Raw genomic sequence first — 19,266 nt, 5'->3', positions numbered from 1 at the left:
GCGGCAGTGGAGAAACCATGATTTTCATCTGGTTCCTTTTATGGGCATTCGTCACTCCAAGCAAGGTAGCGAGTCATAAGCAAACAACCTTCACAAACCACACCCACGTGGTAAAAATACATTGACAGAGAGCATATTTCAAAACTATTGTGATTTTAACTAGAGCTTAGTATCACGATAAATTGTGTATTGTGGTATACCGCGGTAATTCTGAATGTACTGCAACACTTACCACGGTATACCATAATTATATTAGGGACCAACAATTATATATTCTGGGGCAGGGTCTTGACACCTTTTTGTTTAATTTCTGTGAATAGTTAGATAAATATTTTGCTCTGATTTATAGCACAATAGCACAATATTCGAACCATTATATGATTTAGAAAAAAATTATTAATTATATTGAGATAAAAGAAAAGAAAATATTTCAGCTTAGAAAAAATTTACAAAGACCTCCTCCCCCAAAAATTAAATGGCCAACACCTTGTAGTAGATGAATTTGCTGTGCATATTAATTGTTGTATAAGTTGCAATTTAAAAGCTCTAAATAAAGTGGGATGACTAGTCTTACGTTTTAGTTGGTACCAACTACAATCAGTTCTGACATTCGAGAGCCTATTGACAAAAATAGAAAGTATTGATGCTGAAATCAACAATTTACTAGCTACACTATTGGTATAGTAGGCATAGAAACCTTGAGTGGGACGTCAACACGTCGGCAAGCTATGTATCATATAGCACAGACAAAAAAGAGAACATATTTAATCGACTTGAGAAAATTACGTAAAGTTCAGACAGAAGACAAGCACAATCTTGAAAATCGTAGGATGATTCGCAGCCTTACAAAGAAATACGTGTACTTAACACATGACTTACGCTAATAGATAACTTGATCAGGACTGGCCTTTATTTTAATACGAAATTTTTTCCGAAACTTGGATTTCGTCTGAATGGGTTTCACAGCTTGTCAAACATGTGCAATGTATACTTTAAAAAAATATTGGACTAGGTATGTGACGTTTTATGAAAAGATATTGTACAATACGGTGAAGTTGGGTCATCAGTTTTCTGCATTGCTGAGAAGGTTATTTACTCTTTAAATTTGAATTTTTGCAAAATTTTGTATAGGGCAGTATGATGGATTTAAACAACAGTCATGGTCAAGTGAATTTACCTTACTCCTCTGATGGAACGTAGGTTTTAGACCAGCAAGTGACCCCCTTCAGACACCATACTGACTGACACACGTACACACTCTACACCTAAGCGAAAACCTCAGCTATATTTGAAAGAATTGCGGCAATTAAATACATTCTTTTGCACAGAAAGCACATTAATGTAAAGTAACATCAAACTCTCTAGTTTTATGTTTTCATTACAAGACATTATTGATGAATTGAACTTACAGGTGATAATTAAAGCATATATATTTTTTTTAACAACGCGAAGATGCAATCTGTTTCTAACACGCAGAGTAGATTTTTAAAGAATCAATTGGATATTTTTTGACAAGTAAATTCTAAACAATATTGTTATGTTTTCTTCACTTTATTATCCACTATAGCTATTGCAAGAATTTAATATGGAAACAAAGTACATAAGTACCGGTACAGTGAAAAAGTACCACAGAAAAAAAAAAAAAAAACGAACCCAAGAATCTACCGGTAATACCGCGCACTTCTAATTTTATTACAATCTATGAAAAAACTCAGCGATAAAGAAGTACGGGAGTCGTGTGAGAGTTACAGGTCATTGCATTGCAGAGCTGAGGAAATGCACGTTTAGGAAGTCTCGGATTCAAAATAAAGCCCCTGACGACCAAAGAAATCAGGTAAACCTGCATCTCTATGTACAATCAATTCCAGACAAAGCGACGAACGAGAGATCTTTAAAATAATAAATATGCGATAGACCAGGGCCATGCGAGGTGCATCGTGATAACCGAATTAATTTGTTTGTGATATCGCTGAAAAGATACTCACATTTGTTGGGGGAGGCTAAATCTCCCATGAATTTTCAGGACCCATGAAAAGAAAGAAATGATGACAGCCTGAATTTATTGTATCGGACATTTGGTCAGCATACAGGTAGAAGTGATACCACTTGACACTGATTTATTATGGTATTGATCAAACGATCTGCCAATCAGCTACATTTTCTTCATAAAACGCATTGCATCTTAGAATGTCTTAGCTGTTTAGATCAGTTGTGTAATTCTTACCTTATTATATATTATGTCAACCATAAGATAAGAGTATGACCGAATCATGTTCTTTTCTCCGATTGCATTTTGTCTGCTGAGACACATCGTGACCGCGCCTGTCAGAGCTTTTGTTTCTTATGCAATCTATCTTATGTCACGCAAGGACGATGTATGCATACCAAATACAGTATGGGCTGAATGGAAAACACGTTATTTTTTTTTATATCCTCTTCATATACATGTATACCTAATTCGAGTGTAGCCACTAAACAATGTAATCAAGGAGACCTTTTTAACCAACACACCCTTCGTCGGGTAAAGAAGAAAGAGAAGGACTTAATGAGAACCTCTAGATCACACTCTTCCTATCTTTCTTTTTTTTGTTACTGAATATCCATTTTCTTTCGCCGATTTATATAGATATGAATAAATCAGTTTCTGAGAAATACATGCTCATTCGGTATATTCGTTTAACTCGAATACGGAAAGAACAACAAGCATTGTCTTCCTGACAAACAATTTAATCTAACTTCGTATTCTTTGTTTCCATTGTATGTATGTATGTATGTATGTATGTATGTATGTATGTATGTATGTATCTCTCTCATCATAAGTGTCTTATATATAAATATTGAGATACATTCACAACTTCAGAAAGTGTCGGGACCCCCGGTGTCCGAATGGTCTAGTACACGCCTTTACCAATCACTGCCATCTCACACCTATCCACGTGGGCTTAAGTCTCTGGCTCATTCTAAGTGGGTATGTGAGAAAGATTGCCGGGTTCTTAATCCACCAGTCATTCTAGCCACCAAGTGTAGCCTATCGTGTTCTGAAAAATGTTAAACCTGCAACAACAACAGAATGTGTCTGACATTGTTAAAAACAAAATTATGTAAGACATTTAAAAAGTACTATCAAAGTAACACAAAGATTTCAAAATAAAAATTTTACTATTAGGTACCCGCATCATAATTGAAAACGTACTTTTTCATTAATTCTTGAAAACTAAATACACTTGTTTTCAAAAGCACAATTTGTTTCATCTGAAATTGATTATTTTTCTTTACTGATGTGCAAAAATCTATTCATTTTACAGAGTCAAAAAGAATGTTCTCAACATTTGTGTGTAACAAAGATTTATATAATTTACACAGGTAAAAATGCCTTAGAATTAAAGCTGATATTCCTATTTAAACCCATATGTCTGAAGCGTTCACGTTAGGCTACGTTTCACTGTAGGACCGTAAATCAGGACTCTTTTCAGGCATCCTTGTCTTTCTACGTAGATCCTACGTATCCACAGACTGGTGTTTGTCCTGTGGACAACGGTCCACTTGGATCGGACATACATGGGTATGTCCGTCCGGAACATCATGGAAGACACAAGCGTAGAAGATTGCACATCGGTCCACATCTTGAAGCGACGAGAACAGGTGAATCAATGCACTGAACTGCGCTTATTTATAGGTAGAGGTAGGATTGAAACGGATTGAGTTCATTCTCCAATCCAAACACGCGTTACAAAATTCAGTCAGCCCGCATCCAATCCGAAGAGATTAGTCTGTGACGTCAGTTGGTCTATATAGATTCGCTAGCGCTTGTGTGCAGTCAATCTATGCGACAGTGATTGAACATGACGGAAATTCAGAAAACGATCCATTGGGGTGCACCAGCAGGGGAGACCGCCCAAGGGAACCCGGACTTACTTTCAGAAGAGGTACATTGGGATTTTGTGGATTTTCTTACCTCGCAAGAATTTGTTCCGGAACCTTCGTCATTACCGCAAGTGGAGAATTTTAGACAGAGACAGAAAGAAGAATTGGAGAAATTTATGCAACGACAAAAGGAAGCGGAACAAGCTTTTCTCCTACAGCAACAGCAACAGCAACAAGAAGAGGTAAGAAAAAAACAACAGCAACAACAGCAAGAAGAAGTAGCAGCAAAGAAACAAGAGGGTGAAAATCAAACGGCTACGGTACTGTTGGACATTTTAGCGGAGTTAAGAAGTCTGAAACAAATGTATCAGACTTCTTTATCACGACCGAAGAGAATACGACCTTCCCGAGCTAAACACGCCAACCCTGTGGCTAAGCCTGTCGTACCACCCTTAGTGATTTCAACCCAATCATCAGAAGTAGGCCTTGGCCGTGGCAAAGGCTTAAGGCAGTTAAAGTTGATTGGTTAAACTCACTCCTACACCATAAAGAAAAAAGGCCCTTTTCAGGGCCACCCACATTTCTCGAAAAGAAATACAATTTCAATTTGCCAATAACTCAAAAAAAAAAAAAAAAAAAAAACCACCCATTTTACCCTTATAGTACGTGTCTGTGTATGAGTGCGTGAGTGTAGCTTCTTATTTTAAAATCAAAACTCAAAGACACTTACCTTATATCATTCATGTATTCTTTTATCCATTTTTTACAATCCAATTCACAATTCACCACAGAACACTTTAAAAAGTTCGTACACTTCTTCTTTCTCATTATTTAGTCTCTCTGTTTTTTGAAAATCTTCACCGTTTTTTCCTCATTTTCTTCCCTTCTTCTTTTCTTCTCCTGTTTCTTTGCCTCTTTTAAATAGAATTGTCTTCTTTCTTCCCCTTCTTCCTCTGAAGAATCCCTCTCTTCTTTCGAAGAATCCCTCTCTTCTTCCGAAGAATCCCTCTCTTCTTCTGAAGAATCCTTCTTTTCTTCTGACTCCTCTTGTTTCTTTTTTGGGCAATCTGGAGACCAATGTCCTTTTTCTTTACAATAATAACAGGTATCTTGACTTTTGTCTTTTTTAGCCCCTGTTTTTTTTTTTTTTTTTTTGGACGGTCTGGACACTCTGAAGACCAATGCCCTTTCTTCTGACAGATATAGCAAGTATCCTGACTTTTATCTCGAAAGGAAGGAGAGTAGTCCGTAGGCTGGTCTGAAGAGAATTTTCTAATGACCCCTCGCAAAGCTCTGACGAAACGTTCCATCTGGGTAGTCTCTTCCATCGTTGTGCTCGGTTTGAGAGTGAAATGAATAGCGAAAGGACAAGACACACACCCTTTTATATACGCTGGTTTGTCATGACTATAAATTAGTCTATGGTGTTTAAACTTGAGTCATTTGACGTTTTGCACTCAAGATGAAACGATCCTATTCATTCGAGAAGAAAGAAGAAGAAGAAGAAAGTAAGAGGCAGAAACGTGATTTATCGCCTCGTACCAGGGCTGAAATCTTGGCACAAATTCATGCCAGTGATTTTGAAGAGGACATGAGTGAACCAGAATCCGAACCCTCTAAACCAAGTTCACCACCCTTAGTCAACCCTGAAAAGTACTATTCCATTCGAGAGACGGAAAAGCGCTCCTCTAGAAAATTTAGAACCACGGCTTACACCTACACGGTGAAGTTTAAAGATTTCAAGACCGACGTACCCTTAGAGAAAGCAGAAGGGTTTATCACCGAGATGTGGGATTCTTTGCTCACCTCACTCAAGCGACAATGTCAACCCAAAGAAGACGATCGCTTGACACTATCCATAGATCACGACGGTTTGAAATCCCCTGTTTGGATCGAGTTTAGCAGACCCGCAGAACTAACCCCTTCCAAAGTCATGGACAAGATTCAACACGTACAACAATCTAATGACCAGTTTGACATCACCGATGGTAAAGCCACACTGAAAATGGCTGACGTCTCTCTTCCTCAAGGGACAGGACGCAAAAAGATGTTATTGGTGGACGACCTTCGCAACACCAAAACAAGTCTCGTCCGAATTAACAACCCTCAAGACCAGATGTGCTTAGCCCGTGCCATCGTGGTGGGACGAACCTATGCCAACAAGAACGACACGGTAGAATGGAAAAGAACCTGGGAGAACATTCGAAAATCGAACCGAACCAAACAACGAAACGAAGCAGAACTCCTGTTGCAACAAGCTGGCCTGTCCAAAGACACAACCTGTGGCATTCCTGAGATGCAAAAATTGCAAGATGCCCTAGCTTCACGCTACACCTTGAAAGTGCACCCTCAAGAAATGCGCGGACCTCTGTTGTTTCGAGGCCAAGACTTTAAGGACGGAAAATACATTCATGTTTATCATCACGATGACCATTTCGATACCATTACCAGTATCACCGGATTCCTGGGATACAGATATTACTGTGAGAAATGTGACTATGGTTATAATAATCGAGAACAACACAAGCATTGTGGATGGAAATGCCCAGGATGTTTGGCCTCTCCACCCTGTCTGAGCGAAGAACCAGTGCCTTGTTCGACTTGTCTGCGCACGTTTGTCAGCCCTACCTGTTACCAACAACATTTGAAAACACAAGGTTCACAGAAGAAATGTGCTTGTCAACTCCTGAGATTGTGCCCTACGTGTAGACAAGGCATACGTACCAACAGTACCAAGGCACACGTATGTCGAGGAAAGAAAAAATGTCACATTTGTCACCACATCGTGGACTTGGAACACGAATGCTACGTGCAAAAATACCAACCCCCACCAGAGAAAGAGGACGGTCACAAGAAGAAAGGCAATTTCATCTTTTTCGATTTCGAATGCATGCAAGAGACCGGCATTCACATTCCTAATTTCTGCGTGGCTCATCGAGCGTGCGAGAAGTGCATTCAAGAACCTATCTTCAGTCATTGCCCTCACTGCAGCAAGATTCCTGGAGGGCGTGAAAAAATCTTTCGAGGACCGAACACGTTAGCCGATTTTGCCCAATGGGTCTTAGACCCCATCGACAAGACGTGGAGCCAAGAGGACATCGAACGTCACGGAGATTGTCATCGTCATGCCACAGTGATGGCTCACAATTTCTCCGGATACGATGGACAGTTTCTTCTCAGATACTATACGGAACAAGGCACCGAACGTCCTAAAGTGACTTTGAACGGAGCCAAAATCATTTTCATGCAAGTGGGACAAGTGCAGTTTAAAGATTCGATGAGTTACTTGGCCATGCCTTTGAGTCGAATGCCTAAAACGTTTGGAATGACAGAAATGGCTAAAGGGTACTTTCCTCACTTTTTCAATACGGAAGCCAATCAACATGCCGTTCTACCCCATTTACCTGAGGCTCACTATTACGACCCCGACAACATGCGTACCGAACAACGAGAAGCTTTCTACGCTTGGTACCAAGCTCACGCCTCGGACCCTTTCGACTTTCAGGAAGAAATGCTAAAGTATTGTCGTTCCGACGTGGACATTTTACGGCGTTGCTGTGGAAAATTTCGAGAACTGTTCATGGAACACGGAGGGGTCGATCCTTTGAAAGAAGCTTGCACCATTGCCAAAGCGTGTTCCTTAGTGTATCGACAACGATTCATGCCTGAAAACACCATAGCTGTCATCAGTCCTCAAACGACCCACTTTGTCAAACGTCAATACTCGGTCAAAGCCCTACGTTGGTTACATTACTTGTGCGACAAGGAAGACAAGTGGATTCAGCATGCCCGCAACGGAGGGGGCGAAAAGACCATCGGAACGTATTCGGTCGATGGCTGGGACTTAGAAAACCCCAAGATCGTGTACGAGTTTAACGGCTGCTTATTTCACGGATGTCCCGTCTGTTACCCTGACCGTGGCACTAAAAATCAGTTTTTACAACGAACCATGGAAGACTTGTACCAGGACACTTGTCAGCGGCGCCTAAAGTTAGAACAGCAAGGATACCAAGTGGTGGAAATGTGGGAACACGAGTACGATCACCGTATGAAAACCGATCCCGAGTTTAAACGCCTCATGGAAAGTTACCAGTTCATGGACCCGTTGAACCCGAGGGATAGTTTGTACGGAGGAAGGACCAATGCCACCTGTTTGCTGTACCAAGCCGACGAAGAGAAAGGAGAAGAAATCAAATACTTGGATGTGTGTTCGCTGTATCCCTACGTGTGCAAATATTGTCGCTTTCCTGTAGGGCACCCGCGATTGCTGACGGAACACATCGACCTGAAAAACATTCGACAATACGAAGGCTTGATCAAGTGTAAAGTTTTGCCTCCCACGAACCTATACCATCCCGTCTTACCTCACCATTGTCAAGGCAAACTGATGTTTCCCTTGTGCCGTACTTGTGCCGAAACGTGCAACCAGGACCAACCTTGCCATCACAGCCAGGAAGAACGTGCCTTGACGGGAACCTGGGTCAGCATGGAATTGTTCAAAGCTCTGGACATGGGATACCAACTGTTAGAAGTGTACGAAATTTGCCACTTTCCCAAGACACAACAGTACCACAAGGGTGACCCTACTCAGAAAGGCATTTTCGCCGACTACGTGGATGCCTTTTTGAAACTGAAACAAGAAGCCAGCGGCTATCCTTCCTGGTGTCACACTCCCGAAGACCAAATACAATTCAAAGAGAAATACTACGAACAAGAAGGCATCGCTTTAGACCACAACGAAAAAAACGAAGGCAGGCGATCGTTTGCCAAAGTGATGTTAAATTGCTTGTGGGGTAAAATGGCACAACGACCGTGTTTACCCAAGACGGAATATTTTACAGAACCTTCCCGCTACTTCCAGATGATTCACGACAAAACCAAATACATGAAACACGTGGACGTCGTTCGAGAGGATTTGATCTTGGTCAATTACGAAGAAGATCTGGACTTTGTACAAGACGACCCTTTTGGAAATGTCATCATTGCGGCTTACGTGACAGCTCATGCTCGCTTAAAATTGTACGAAGCTTTAGAACTGTTAGGGGATCGCGTCCTGTACTTTGACACGGACAGTTGCATTTACATCCATCACCCGAGTCAACAGCACCCTGACATCGAAGGAGACCGTTTAGGAGCCTGGACAGACGAGCATCCCGACGACAATATTCTAAGTTTCGTCAGTGGCGGCCCCAAAAATTACGGCTACGAATACCGGGACAAACAAGGAGAAGTGCACACGACGTGCAAAGTGAAAGGACTGACTCTGAATCATCGTACCAGTCGAGTGGTCAACTTTGGGGTATTGAAAGAAGCCTTGCAATCGGGAGAGGATGGAAACTTTAAAGTGACCACCTATCAACCGAACAAGATTGTACGTTTACCCACTCACCACATCGTCAGTCGACCCTTGGAAAAAGTCTATTAAATTGTATACCAGAAGCGAGTGCGACTTCCCAATCACTTTACGTTGCCGTACGGTCACGTCGGTATTGGTCTGTATATAAAAAGGAACCCTACGCAAGATCTATAGTTCATTGTTTATTGAAGTAACTTACCATGTCGTTGACGAAGAAGAAACCAGATTGGTTAGGAGTCAAATGTTGGACATCACCGAGACCAGGGTTTTGAGGCTTGGACAAAAGAGGTGGCCCAGTATGCACGAGAGTTATTCAAGGAAAAAAGTTACTTTTCAACCCGTGTTAGTGACGGTGCCAGAAGAACCCGTCACCCAGGACAGGACTGTCGTGGACAGGCCTGAAAGACCCTTTCGGGAGGACACTTGTGTGACCTTACCCCCTACTATAGAACTGGTTACAACTTTACCCAAAACATGTAGTTGTTGTACAGACACTTGTTTTTATTCCACGTTCATGGTTATCATGTGCCTTTTATTCTTGTACTTAAGCCTTTGGCTTTTATGTATTTTTGTCTTTCGTATTCATGTTTGAAAAAAAACATTCAATAAACGTGTTCTGAAAAAGTATATAAACTCTTGTCTTGTTTGTTTTTCGTGTCACAAGTGACATTTCTCACACCATGGCTACCTCTGCTGTCTCTGCTCCCTCTTCCTCTACTGTCAAAGTCATCGACGAACACTTAGATCGTGCCAGTTGGGAGGCTTTGTATCTTCGCCATCCCTTTAACATGCTCATTGCTGGACCTAGCGGTTCAGGCAAAACCGAATTCGTCAAACGTTTGATCGAACATAAACATCATTTGATCGATCGGCCACCTCAACGGACCGTGTGGTGTTACAAAGAGTGGCAATCGGCGTACAACCTCTTGCGAGAAAGTCAAGGCGATTTCATCGTGTTTGTGGAAGGCATTCCTAAAGAAGACGACGGCATCGTCTCTGACTCCCGTCAAACCCATTTGGTCATTTTCGACGACATGTTAGGAGAAGACGAAGAAGAAATTAAACTGTGGTTTACGCGCAAAGGGCATCACCGTAATGCCAGTGTCGTTTACATCACCCAAAATTTGTTTCAACAAAGTAAAGCCCATCGCACCATCAGTCTCAATGCGCATTACGTGGTCTTGTTTAAAAGCCCTCGAGATAAATCGCAAGTGCAAGTCTTAGCCAAACAGTTAGGAACGCCTTGGCTGACTCAGGCGTACGACGATGCCACTCAAACGCCACACGCCTATTTACTCGTCGATTTGAAACCTACGACTCCCGAGGATTTGCGATTTCGTACCCACTTGTTTCACCACTGGTGCCAAGACGGAGGGCCTGTCCTGTACACGTCTCCGTCCTCGACTTCATTTCACTCCCCATAAAAAAATCTATAAAAAACCTCAGACCCTTTTCGTCTGTCTCACACAGTGTGAACATGACGTCCCTTCAGTCGCATCTTCCCGTCAAATTGATTCGTGCCTTGTATGGCATCAGTCGAGAAAAAGATCCACAAACACGAGCTCGTGTCTTAGAAGCTAGTCTCAAAGAAGTCTTACGATGGTTCACGGTGACGGCACGTCAATTACTCCAAGGAATCATTCAGATTCCTCATCAAACCAAACGCTTTTTTGATCGAAACAAAGTTGCTTTGGTCCAACTGGCCGATCCCCGCATCGACACTCAAACCAAAAAACAAATCATTTTGAAACCTGGAGGGAGCGGTACTCTAGGAGGGGTCATCATTCGCTCACTCTTAAGATGGGATCCTAATGCCCCCAAAGTTATACCCAAGACAAAAGTCCAACGAAGCCCCAAGAAGAAAAAGACCAGATCCCCAAGGAGAACTTCTCCAGTGGCAGGACCCTCCTCTGACCAGACACCACCACCCCGGAAAAAGAAAAGAAGCCCCCAGAAAAAGAAACAGAGAAAAAGTCCCCAGAAAAAGAAAAGTCCACAGAAGAAAACTAGTCGCAAGAGAGGTACTTCGGCCAGGACGCAACCTTACACTCGCAAACCACGATCTGCCAAGGCAGTGACTGCGTCTCCGGCATCCTCACGTTTATCCACTTCTCCGTTGATGACACCAGGAACTGAAGAGTACTTGGAGACGTTGATCACACCAAGAACTTCTCCGTTAATGACCCCCAAAAGAACTTCCCCAGTGGCAGGACCTTCCAATTTAGTGGCAGTGGCTGCTGCTCACAAAGTACCTTCTCCCAAAATCAAAGTTCAAGAAAGATCGGGCATGTTACAAGGTTTACTGGATTTGTCCAAGCAAGAACTGGCTCGATTTAGTCCGTTACGTACCCCTGCACGACGTGTCATGCCTGTCCTCAAACTAATACGACGTCAAGACAATCAGTGGCGACGCGTTCCAGTATAAAAAAAGCCTGTGACCAAGTCGGATATCAGTGTTTTTTGGTGCTCCTGAAGACTCAAAGATGTCACCCTCCAGAAAACCGCAAGGAAAGAAAAGGAAAGGATTGCCACCACGTTTAGCCAAACATGGGGACATGTTATCTGTCCTGTCCAAAGCTTCTCCACCCCTACGAAAAAAACTCATTCAAACGGCCTCCAAAGAGGTCATCGATACCGTGTGCGAATGTTGTTTGAACGTTTTGAAAGGCACGATCCCTTTGTCCAAACACCAGAAACAATGCTTAGGCAAACATCGTCACGTTCTTCGCCAAATGGTTCAAAAGAAAATTCCCATTCGTCAAAAAAAGATGTTAGTGCAACGTGGAGGTATTTTACCTCTCTTGTTAGGCCCCATACTGAAAGGAGTCTTGATAACCATGTTGGGAGGACTGGTGGGAGCAAGATAAAAAGGCCTCGGAAGTTCCAAGATCTCAGAATCGACCCCTGACAACCCCATGGAAGGACGAAAACTAGCTTTAGTGCCTTACAAACGATGGATGGAATACCATCGGTGGCAAGAACAACACACCCCGCATTTACCTCCCAATCCCCATTTGAGCGAGATGTCCCAGTTACAACACGAATTGCAGTCCTTGATGGATCGCCAAGATTTGTCCGAAACAGAAAAATCGCAAAAGTACGGTCAACTCTTGCAACGACTGCAACTCTTTCACCAGAAAGCTTTAGACGAAACAGCTCTACCCACTCTGAAAGATTTTAAGACCTTGATGAAAAGTCCAGCACCATCACCAGTACCAGTACCAGTACCACCAGTACCAGTGACCAAGACAGAAAAAGGAAAAGAAGAAGAAGAAGGGTTTCAAACTCCACCAGAAAAGTACGCAAGTTAACAACACCACCTACCTCCAGAATTGGATGGATTAAAAAGATGATGGCCACCCCTTCTTCCTCACAAGAGAAAAAGAAAGTGAAGACAGAAGTGAAGACAGAAGTGAAACAAGAACCGATATCCCCCGCTCAGACATCCTCCTCCTCTTCAACACCTATTGCCGGTCGCACACGCAAAGCATTGCAATCCAAGAAAATACCCCAAGAGAAAAAGAGTAGCCTCCTCCAAGAGTGGGTGCCTTATTAACACACCAACCAACACAAAAAAATGGAAAAAGTCTTAGCCAGCATTTACTACGATCCCTCCCATCCTGCAGGTTACGCAGGAGTTCAAAAATTGTATCGTGCTGTCAAAACGCAACTGAAAAGTCTCCGTTTACCTGAAGTGCAACGATGGTTACAAGAACAAGCTACCTACACTTTACACAAACCCATTCGATGCAAGTTTGCCAGAAGTCGTACCCGAGTGGAAGGCATCGATCATCAATGGCAAGCCGATTTAGCCGATGTCTCTCATTTGGCCAGCTACAATCGTGGCTACAAATATTTGTTTTGTGTCATCGACGTCTTTTCCAAATTTGCTTGGGTCGTACCCTTGACTTCCAAATCGAGCAGCGAGTTAGTGCGAGCCCTGCAACGGGTGTTGAAACAAAGCGGTCGTCACCCTCTTCGATGGCAAACAGACAAAGGTACCGAATTTCTGAACCAAGCTTTCCAAAAAGAATTAAAGAAACGTGACATTCATTTTTTTACCACCGAGAATCCCGAAACCAAAGCCAGCATCGTGGAACGTTTTCAACGCACTTGGAAAGAACGCATGTGGAAATATTTTACGCATCACCACACTCTGAAGTACATCGACATCTTACCGCACCTGGTGCAAGCGTACAACCAATCTTACCATCGAAGCATCGGACGTGCCCCGCAAGACGTGACTCCCGACAACGAAGTGCTGGTGTTTGAGCGTCTGTTTGGTACGTCCCCGACGAGGGCTGTCCCCAAGAAAAGTGGAGAGTTGGCCGTAGGAGATTGGGTGCGCATTGGCAAAACCAAACGCACTTTTGACAAAGGTTACTTACCTAACTGGACGACCGAACGGTTTCGCGTCACTGGACGAGTGCATGGCCGTCATCCTGCCGTCTATAAATTGGAAGACATGAACGGAGAAGTGCTCAAAGGAACGTTTTATTTGCCCGAGTTACAACGTGTCACCAAAAAAGAAGACGACGTGTACGACATCGAAAGCATTCTCGAACGCAGAACCCGTAAAGTGGGCAAACGACGTGTCAAAGAAGTCAAAGTACGTTGGAAAGGATATCCGCCCAGTTTTGATTCTTTTATCGACGCTTCGCAAGTCATCGACTATAAAAAGAAGTGACCATCATGCCTTTTCACATAGACGCAGCTACGTCGACCACTCCTCCTTCACCTAGTTCTTCTGTGCAAGATTTACAAAAACAACCCTTGTGGGTGTGGTGTGGAGAACGTGTGCCTAAAACGCAAATCGTCTTTTTCTGCCAAATCTTCGTGGTGTATTGTGTCATCGGGGCAGCCATCGCCAATTTGAGTTTGCAACAAGGAGACAAACAATTGTGGACCATTTTATTGAGCAGTTGCATCGGTTACCTGCTTCCTAATCCCTCCCTGAAATTCACCTCGAACGGGAACCACGGGAACCTTGTGTCCAGTGCCAGTGCCAGTCACCACTCCAACCACAACCAGAACCCCATTTTGGGCGGAGACACGCCTCTGACGTCCACTAACCCCTCGGACAGCCACAGAACTCTGGAATTATGAGTCACCAAAACCAATTTTACTTAACCTTACCCAGTGACAGTTCCATGGAGGTGTTTCCCAAGAACACGTTGTGCTGTTACACGGCCAAATTACCTCAAGCCATCCCCTTAGATCACGAAGCCCATTGGGAAGTGGCTTTAGTAGAAATGATTCACACGACCCAAGTCCTCAATGTCCTTCCCAATCAAAATTGTTTTGATGTGGAAGTTCATGACGAACAATTGCAACAGTGGATGGATAGCAATGTCAAATATGACAAGAAAACCCGTACACAAAAGTACACCACCTATCACTTGTTCATTTCCCCAGGCTATTATTTTAGTGGTCAACATTTGGTCAGCACCATAGCCTCCAGGTTTAATGCCGTGTTTCTGAAAGCTTTGGAGCATGTTAACAAAAGTGTCACCATGGAGTACCACAAAACAGCTCGTCGCTTCTTGATGAAATTTGAACGGAGTAAAATCCTGTCCATTTTATTTTGTCCTGAATTGTATGACATGTTGGGCGGAGACATGAACCTGAGAATGAGCATGATGAAGAAAAGCGAATTACCCATCGTTTACGACAACGAGTCTTTTAGCAAGTTATTTCGTGCCCCGGTAGAACTGAACCAAGGACTGAATTTGATCTTTGTGTACTCCGATGTGGTGGAGTATAACGTGGTGGGACACACCTCCGTACCGTTACTGCGTGTCATTCCTTTCAAAGTGGATTCTGCCACGAACACTGACGAGGAAGGTGGAAACACTTACCACGTCCACCGCGAATTTGTACATCCTCACTATTTGCCTGTCAGTAAGTCGTATTTGGACACGGTCAACATTACTATAAAAGGAGATTTGGGACAAAATAGTCCATTCACCAAAGGAAAAGTCACGGTGAAACTCCATTTTCGAAAACGGTTTTCTCACGATTCGTAAGTCATGTATCCAGTGTACCGAGGGGTTGCTCGACAGCGAGGACACGGTTTAGGAGATATGTTAAAATTGGCCTTTCGTTCGGTGGCCCCGGTGTTGAAACCGATGGTGACACGCGGATTGCACGCCTTGAAAGATGGGGCACTGACGCAAGGCAAAGAATTTCTCCAAAATGTCATCATCGACAAACAAAACCCTAAAGAAGCCTTCATGAGGGCAGGCAAAAATGTCTTGCTGCAAACGGGCAAAGACATTTTGGGTCACCGAGAAACACCTATAAATGCCCTGCACGCTACCGAGTCAGGCATTCAGCAAGGACAAGGCAGAAAGAGACGACGAAGAAAACACCCTTTCACCAGACTTCAAGCTAGAAAGGCCAAGAAAAGAAGAACCGTTCGAGACTTAGACGTTTTCGATTATTGAGAAAAGAGACAAAAATAATGATGCACCGAGAATCTTGCGCTTGTTCCAAGACGGAACTGGATCTGTTTGCCATGCCCCCCACGATGATGACGATGCAAGAATCCCAGTGGGTGGAATTTCACCCCGTCTACTCACTGACCGATTCCGCTCCCATCGAGTTTGAAATCAAAGGACAGCCCGAAGATTACATCGATCTGAATAGCAGTTACTTGTACCTGAAATTCAAAATTCTAGATAAGACTGGAGGTGCTATAGACGATGAAGCAGTAGCTCCCGTCAACAATTTCATGCATTCCTTGTTCAGTGGAGTGGACTTGTACTTGAATAACAAACTAGTCAGTAGCAGCATGGATACTTACCCTTATCGTGCCTACCTGGAAAATCTCTTGACGTACGGAATAGATGCCAAGAACACTCATCTCAATGCCTGTGTGGTATGGGAAGCTGACGAACCTACCAAGTTTGAAATATTGGAAACTGATGAAAAGAAAGACAACAATGATGGATTTCTAGAACGAAGAAAGAGAATCACGGGAGCCGACACAAGTTTAGAACTGATGGATCGTTTGCATTTGGACATGTGGTTGCAAGAAAAGTATTTGCTGAACGGGGTGGATGTCCGCCTGAGACTGAATCGTAGCAGTGCCGCTTTCCATTTGATGGCTGATAGTGACGGTTACAAAACCAAAATCCTAGAAGCCAGACTCTACGTACGCCGTGTGGAAGTGTTACCTAAAGTGGGAAACGACATCAGTCAGACGTTGAGCAGAACGACTGCCAAGTATCCCATACGACGCGTGGAAGTGAAAACCTTCACCATTCCCAAGGGACAGCGATCCATGATCGAAGATCATCTGTTCCAAGGACAGTTACCCAAACGTTTGATCGTTGGTATCGTCGAGAATACAGCCTTCAACGGAGCTGCCGAAAAAAATCCTTTCTACTTTCAACACTTTGGCGTGTCCAAAATCGAAGTCAGTCGCGATGGCAAGACCTTGTGTACCCGACCTTTCGAACCTGACTTTACCAAGAAGAATTACTTGAGATCGTACTTGTCCCTGTACGAAGCCACCGGACAGTTAGGAACCAACACCAGTCACGGTATTACGTACGAGGATTATGCAGGAGGCTACGCTTTGTGGGCTTTCGATTTCACTCCAGACCAAGGCAGCGCCGAGGGACATTTCCACCCTATAAAATCCGGCCAGATTCGTGTGGAAATTCAGTTTAAAGACCGAGACCCTGATGAAACGGTGAACGTCATCCTGTATGCAGAATTCGATAATACCATAGAAATCAACAGTTTGAGAGAAGTCATCCTAGATTACTAGAAACCATGGAAGACTGTTATCCCTCTTTACCTAGTGGAGAAACTTTTAGTGTTGGATTATTGTTAAAAAATGTTAGAGTTGTTGTTGTTTAGTGTGAAGTGATTTTTGAATAAAAAATGTTGTGTTTTGAAAAAATTGTTTGATGTTATATTGTTGGATTATTGTTAAAAATGTTAGAGTTGTTGTTTAGTGTTAAGTGATTTTTGAATAAAAAATGTTGTGTTTTGAAAAAAATGCCTTTGTCTTTTGTTTAGCTATAAGAATGTTGGATTGATGCTCTTTCATTTCTTACTATCCCTCTCATGACACTCACTAAACGTTGCGACTCAAAAACCGTGTGGGGGATGTTTTCCTTCACGTCCGCGCTTTGACTTTAAGAACCGGGTTGTTTCCAGTCTAACCATCCATTGTCGACTCATCCTCCTACGAAGATGTGCTCCAAACTAGCTAAGCTCAACGAAGCCTACGTGAATTTGCATAGGGTCAGACACAGTCTGATACCGAAGCCAGAAGAAACAGAGAATGTGAGAATGTTAAAAATCACTGAAGACCTGATAGAAGAGCTCTTCAGAGAAGAAATGAACAGGGAAAAAGAAGAATGGACAGAGAAGTACAGACTTCAGAGACAGCAGCAACAACAACAACAGCAGCAGCAACCTGAAGCTGACAGACGCTTTGTCGATTGGCGTATCGACACCAAAGAGTTCTTCTTCTCTTTTCGAAGAAGCAGACCTATCGCCAGAAAGTCTATCCTCAGAGGACATCGCATTCTTAGAAACTAAAAAAGAATGCCATAGCAAACAAAAAAACAGCCCTTTTCAGGGCTACCCAATACTCTAGAAAAGAAATAGCAATCCATTTGCCAATGTGTGTAGGTAGAGTAGTGTGAAAATAAACACTAACTCTTTTTTAAAAAAATGTGAGGGTATGTGTTTGTGTGTTTGTGTTTGTAAGTGGTTAAGTAAGTTGGTATGGATAGTAGATTAAAATGATGTCTTTTTTTGGTGTTTGAGGTGTAAATTTGGGGTTAGATTGGATTGCTTTGCGTATGTGGATAGTCTATTGAAGTGATTTATAAAAAAATTTAAAATAGTGATGGGTAGCATAAAAAAGTGAGTGAGTGTTTCTTTTAGGTCCGCGCGTTGTTGTTTTTTTTGGTTATGATCTAGATAAGATCAATTTTATGTTTTTAGGGGATGTTTTCCATCACGTCCGCGCTTTCACTATAAATTGAAACTCGCTGGGCAGTCTAGCTACCCTTGTTGATTGATCAACACAAGAATGAATAGCAGAATAAGCAAACTTCTTGAACTCCAGATACATCTGGAATATGTCAGGCGCCTGTTAAATGAACTGGCCGCGGAGGCTATAGTAGAAGAGGAAAGAATGAAGAACGAAGAGGAGGAGAGAAGACAGAGGGAAGAGGAGGAAAAGATACTAGAAGAGAGGATGTCGTACAATATTCCCGAGACAGAGGATTGGGGTGTTGAAGCGAATCATCCTCCCTCTGCGCTCCCCAGAAGAAAGGTGAAAGGAGACTGGGGAAGAAGATGCGTGTGTGGCGCCAGGCCAGGAAGGTGCAACCATTAGATAGGTGCATCTGGAGTTCAAAAAAAAAAACAGCCCTTTTAAGGGCTACCCAATACTCTAGAAAAGAAATAACTATCGATTTGCCAATGTGTGTGTGTGTGTGTGTGTGTGTGTGTGTGTGTGTGTGTGTGTGTAGGTAGAGTAGTGTGATTATAAACACTAACTCTTTTTTCATAGTGCGAGGGTATGTGTTTGTGTGTTTGTGTTTGTAACTGCTCACGTAAGTTTGTGTGAATGGTAGATTATGGGTTTCTTTATTGTTTCTTAGCGTATGTGAAGAGTATAGTTTGGGCTTTGTAAGCGCTCACGTACGATTGTGTGGATAGTAGATTATGGATTTTGTTTATTGTTTCTTAGCGTATGTGAAGAGTATAGTTTGGGTTTTGTAAGCGCTCACGTACGATTGTGTGGATAGTAGATTATGGATTTTGTTTATTGTTTCTTAGCGTATGTGGAGAGTATAGTTTGGGTTTTGTAAGCGCTCACGTACGATTGTGTGGATAGTAGATTATGCATTTTGTTTTAATGATTTGCGTGTGTAAATAGTAGATTTGGGGTTTGTTTATTGTTGCTTCACTTATGTGGATAGTATATTATATGAAATGAGAAAAGTAGGGATGTTTTCTTTCACGTCTGCACGATGTTAGGTCATGATCTAGGTAATATCAATTTTATGTTT

This window comes from Sinohyriopsis cumingii, chromosome 18, assembly GCF_028554795.1.
Source record: "Sinohyriopsis cumingii isolate HCF-2022 chromosome 18, ASM2855479v2, whole genome shotgun sequence".
Lineage (NCBI taxonomy): Eukaryota > Metazoa > Mollusca > Bivalvia > Unionida > Unionidae > Sinohyriopsis > Sinohyriopsis cumingii.
The sequence above is the reverse complement of the archived record's forward strand: the minus strand, read 5'-3'. Positions refer to the sequence as shown.